Raw genomic sequence first — 6,228 nt, 5'->3', positions numbered from 1 at the left:
GCAAGTTGGTAAACCAAATAAATATATAGAGGGCATGCAAAACGCCATGCAAGAGACCTGGGTACCAAGAGGACCACCGAACCCTTGGCATCTTAATCGCTTCAGACCACAGGAGAACGATGAACAGTGTGATCCATGGCAGAAGATTTCATACCTGAAACTCCAGCTACAGGACTGTCAAGCCAGGGAGCAAATGACTCAGGAGAAATATGTAGCTGCTGAGAAAAAGGTCTCTGACTTAAACAAACAGGTGTCAGACCTTCACAGCGAAAGCTCCAACGCTGCTGCAAAAGCCCAGAGTCACATCGAGGAGATCGGTGAACACTTACATTGGGCTGCCTGCCAGGAGACCAAGAACTTTTTGGAGCAGATTCAAGAGCTCAAAGGTCAGCTCAGTGAGGCCAACATCAAGCTGCAGCAGCAAGACAAGTCTGCTGCAGTAGCTCAGAGAACCATGAAGGATCTCCAAGACCAACTCGAGGTGGATGGCAGCATGGACAAGTCTTTGAAAGTCGAGGTCCACAAACTTAAAATTGAGCTGAGCAGGGCTAAAAAAGCTTGTCTTCTGAGCAAGTTAACAAAGAACAGTGCTGCTTGTAAGGAGCCTAAAGCCAAGGACCAGGAAGAGCTCCAGCAAAAACTAGAGAAGGCAGAAAAAGACTTAGAAGATGCGGTTGCTGAACACAGGGACATGCAAACGGCTCTCCACTGTGAGATTAAAGAACTCACAGCAAAAGTGAGCTCTGAGGAGACCCTCAGAGCACAGAGTCATGTAAAGGCTTTGGAGTTGGAGGTGCAGTTACAAACAGCTAAACTCCGCACAGAACAACTGGAGCAGGAGACGGAAAACAAAAAGGTCGAGGCTGCACTGACAAAAGCAGAAGAGGATAACACCTTACTTAAGAGTACTCTGCAAGAAAGGGAACAGGAGTGGGCTCAGAGGCAAGTTACCCTGGAAACCAGACTGGTTGACCTCGAGTCCGGGATACAAGAGGCCAAACTCCGCACACAACAACTGGAGCGGGAGGCCAAAGAAAACCAAAAGGTGAAGGCTGCATTAAAGATAGCAGAGGAAGAGAAGGCCATTCTTCAAAAGACTCTGCAACAAAAAGAGGAGGAGTGGGCTCAGAGGGAAGCTAACCTGGAGTCCAGGCTGGTAGACCTCGAGTCCAGAATGGTGGCAGTCTTTGAGCAGAAGTCCAAAAAGAAAAAGAGGAACTGGCTGGTCAGGCTATTTACCTGAGACGTGGAGGAGGAGGAGGAGCAGGAGGAGGAAGAGAGGAGGAGGAGGAGGAGGAGGAGGAAGAGGAGGAGAGGAGGAAATATATTTATACTAATTAATGTTAATAAGAAAACATAATATATTTATACCACATAATATAAATAAGAACTAAATAATATAAATAAGAAAATATATATTTATACTAAATAATGTAAATAAGAAAATATATATTTATACTAAATAATGTAAATAAGAAAATATATATATTAATAATAAATCATGTAAATAAAATCAAACTAAATATAAGGTGAAGTTTCAGTGTTTCATTGAGTATCTGTTGATAAGAGATGATTGATACAGAGGAGGTTGAAGGTCACACTGTTTCTGTACGTTTCCACTAAATCAATTCAAATACTGGATTGAATTATGAATTATTCTTTTTTCTTTTGGTCTCAACTGTTATTTTATTATTTCTAAGCATGTTTCCAGAGGTGTGAGAAACAAAGCAGGCCACATTTAGTCAATGAGTTAAACTATTGGTGCTATTTTAATGTATTACTGAATCTTTTAGTAGTTACTGTAGTTGTGAGTTCTAATAATAACTTGCATACATTCTTTTTATGGATCCAGCATATCATTTCTGCTTTTAATCTATTTTGAGAGAATATTAGAGGATTATGGCAGAAATGACCCCACTATAACAGCATGTAGTGGCTATAAAATGAAAGAATTTAAATGTGAACTAGATCATGTTTTTTTAATCTGACAATGTTCTTTAAATTTAAATAATAATAATAATGATAATTACATGAATATAGCAACAAAATGTGCCTGTTTATTCTTTATATTGTGACATAAGCGTCATGTTATCAATAATCCACAAATAAAATAGGAAATAGATTTTTTAAAAGTTGAAGTTATTTCAAGCATAACAAACTAATCCAGAAGTAAACAGCAAACCATTAAAAAACAGAAGGTAGTCACAACACATACATGAACCATCAGGCAGGTAACTGAAGCAACACCTTACAAACAACAGCAGGTAATCAGCCCATTATATACACAGGGACTAATGAGGTGATGCACAGCAGCTGAGCAGTCAGATGAGTGCATCAGGTGATCAGTGACAGCAGCTAGTGGGTATGTGAGACAAGACAGGGGGTCTGACATGACAGGATGGATGGGGAAGCACCCAAAAAACACAAGAGGAGCTGGAGGCAGGGGAGGCAGGGGAGGCAGGGGAGAACTGAGCAGCAGCTGTCGCCATGACAGCATACGCCATCTGTACATTTTCCAAAGTGACAGTTTACAGAACATTCGTGACTTCAGTTTTTGGCATATGCACAGACTCTACCTGTAGATCTGATAACATGAACAGATTAGGGTGCTGGTTTTTGTCACATTTCACATTTGTACACCTGGTAATATGAAAGGTGAGAGGTGAAGATGATGTAACTGCCTCTTTATTACATTACTTTCAGTATGCTTGTTAAAATGATACATCTTATTATCTTTCACACTTTCTCATTATATCCTGTTATATAACCAAGAGACTAGTTGCAAGGGGCAGATATTATTGTTGCTATGGGCTGTTCATAGATCAGGGGTATCAAACATGCGGCCCGTGGGCCAGATTCAGCCCGCCAAGGGGTCCAATCCGGCCCACTTTCCTTCCAGAGTTCTTTTCCTTCCTACCTTCCTTTATCCTTTTTTCGTTCCTTCCTTCCTTTTATCTGTCCTTCCTACCTTCCTGTTTTCTTTCTTCGTTCCTTCGTTCCTTTCTTTCTTCCTTCTGTCCTTCCTCCCTTTCTTCCTTCCTTCTTTCCTTCCATGTGTCTTTCCTACATTTCTTCCCTCCTTCCTTTTGCCTGTCTTTCCTTCCTTCCCTTCTTATTTCCTTCATTCCATCCTTCCTTCCCTCCATCTTTTTAATGATCCGGCCCACATGAGATCAAATTGGTCTGTATGTGGCCCTTTAATGAAAATGAGTTTGACACCTCTGTCATAGATTGTCCATAATTTTTCATACTTCTGGCAGCAGTCATACCCCACACTTCTTTTCTTTTATTCCCCCTTTTCCTGTGCAGCAGTTTTACATTCCATTTGCTCTCCATTAATAACGTCTCATGCTGCTCATCTGCCAGAAAAAGGGCCTGGAAGCAAGAGTCCAAAAGTGAACTTTCTCACTGCCTCGCTAACATCATTTTAAAATCAATACTAATTCCAGCGGATACAAAACACATACACATCTGTGGTTGCATCAGTGCGGCCTCGCTGAAAACGAAAAAGACACAAAAACCCCCCCCAGAAATCTAAAACCAATCCAATCATAATTTCCAGGAAGCTTCAGTTCCATTATTGGTGAGTCCTGTACATTGCTGCAGCCGGCTGAATCAGCACTTTCTGGGGGTTATTTCTCATAAGGCTCGGGTAGTGATCGTCAGGGAACCTCGTAAATATCCCAGCTGCACAGCCAGAACAACACAAGTCTCACTTCGCTGTGCAAAAAAACATGAATGCAGATTCCTTCCCCCATCAGCTATTCTGCTCAGATTTTAATCAGCATGCCATTTGTAGCGAAAAGGTTTCTTTTGCAGGATCTGGAAGAGGCCTACAGGTAAAGAGCATACTGACACAGGATGTTATCATCACTGAAGTGAAAAAAAGAAAAACCAATGTCCAGCAGTTCACTTCTGCATGACCTTTAGAAAATGAGATATTTCTTGTCTTGACACTTTCCATAACAGATTCCTTTCATTCCCTCCCTCCCTCCTTCCTCCTCCTCCACTCCTCCACTCCCTTAAACCATGTCTCTTTCTCTTGGGTTGAGGAATGATAGATTCTTCTCAGACACAAAGCAGAGTTAAACCACTGACTAAACTCTCATACAGATTAAGTCAATGTCAGAGCAAGAGTGCAAAGTGCATCCAGTGCGGGCAGAGGATTGAATAGACTACATACCAAAGTGCATCCTGGTTAAATCCTTTGATGGACAGCATCTTAGGCCAAATAACAAAAGCTTTTGATCAGTGTGGGCTTAAAGGAAATCCATTACTGAGGGTAAAATGCCTGTTGTGTCCATACATCGCTGTAAATGCAACTGTACTGCAGCACGTGTTCCTGTCAGTCGGTGATCAAGAGGTGAAACGTGGAGGGAAACCTATGTGGGATGATGATGAAAAGGCGGGCACACACACACACACACACACACAAACACACATACACACATTTCTCTCACACAAGTTGCCAATTATTGACTTGACATGTTGGAAACTGTCCATGGTGCTGAAACGCTCGCCTGAGGATTTAACTATTTCCTGTTGCCTGCACGGAAACGTGTATGATAGAAAAACCAGAGATGTGATTTTTATGTCAAATGCTTCAATTTACAATGTCTATATTAATCTTACTAACAAATATTAATATATCAAGACAGCAGCTTCTCTAACAGACCACAAACCTCACATCCTCAGTGAATATAATAATGTAATAATAGCATTATTAGTATATATAAATAAATAAAGATACCACTGAGTATTTATATTTATATTTTAAACTCACTATACCACAGGTTCACATAACTAAATATATTACAGTCAGTGAAATAAACTATTAAAATCACTATTGTGTGCATAATTTACACTGTTAGTTCCCACATGTATATTATTGGAATTCTAGTGATTTTTCCGCCAGCAGTTCTAGGCCACTCAGATTGCCTGTGCGTGTGTGTGTGCGCGCGCGTGTTTGATTAGAGATCGGTTGCGTCACCGGCTCGGCAGCCGGGACAGATGACTGGCGCAGATGTAGAGTCAAGACAGCCAGATCAAAACCGGAAAGGCCGCGTACTGGTCTTCAAAATAAAATCGACCCTGAATTTGGAGTGAATGACTAACTGTATAAACTTTTTCACTCAGTAAGTAGTTTGTCCGCTGTGGTTGGATGTCTTGTGATGATGGCCACAGTCCTGCCTATCCTTGGTATGTTACATGACAGTGATAAGGACATTTAAGATGGACAGTATGGAGCTGGAGTCTCATTCAAAATAATGAAGTCAATGCTGGATGTTATATTAGTTCCTGGGCATCAAGACTGCTCTCTACTCTTCCTCTGTCAAAAGTAGCAGCAATTTTTAATAAATCCCCCCAAAACTTGGCTGAGATCTAAAAGCATTCATAGAACCTTCAGATTAAGAGCTTTTTTACACTTACACAGTCCTGGCACATTCTAAAGTGGGCTAACCCCGACTTTAGCCCAGGGCTTGCTGGCCCTGCTATGGAGAATGATTAGGAATTCACGAGGTTATCCTCTGATAATTGACTTAACACAGGGCTCAAACAGCTTTAAGGTAAACAATGGAGTAGTCATGTGTCATTCTAGGATAACGTTTGCCACCTGTTTCTACAGACATTTAATCCAGAAGTAGAAGTGCAGTGTGAATTGTATAGTCCTGGGCTTTTTTTTTTTTTTTTAACCCTGACATAACCATGTGTGTGAAAAGGGGCCAAGTTATCCCAGGTTCAACTCTTTGCTTTTACATACTGTTCATATTCTGACTCATAATTAGTCTGTACACCAATTCACATTCATAATCCCCCATCCGTCATTAATAAATGTTTGATTAGTCCTTCTGTTTGATTAAAACACATTCACATTCACAATCACTATTTTATGATCCAGGAGAACATTTGACACAACATCAATACAACAACATGTTTGAATGCAGATTTTTGATTTTTTTTTAAAAACACACATTAAATTTGCACATTTGCATCCACAAATGTGTATCAGCTGCACAAAAACTTAAAACATGATGAATTGCATTTCAATTTTTTTTTTACACTGTGGGTCACATTAGGAAAAGTCTAACTAAAATAAATGTGTATGGTGTTTTTACAGCTCTTCTGGGTCACATTTGACCCTGAACAATAGGCTATGTAAGGGTTAATAATATGCTGTGTGAAAAGCCCATGACCAAAATAGTCATTTTATTACATATGAATTAAATT

The sequence above is a fragment of the Scomber japonicus genome, chromosome 24 (assembly GCF_027409825.1).
Source record: "Scomber japonicus isolate fScoJap1 chromosome 24, fScoJap1.pri, whole genome shotgun sequence".
Classification (NCBI taxonomy): Eukaryota; Metazoa; Chordata; class Actinopteri; order Scombriformes; family Scombridae; genus Scomber; species Scomber japonicus.
This window is presented reverse-complemented; position numbering follows the sequence as displayed.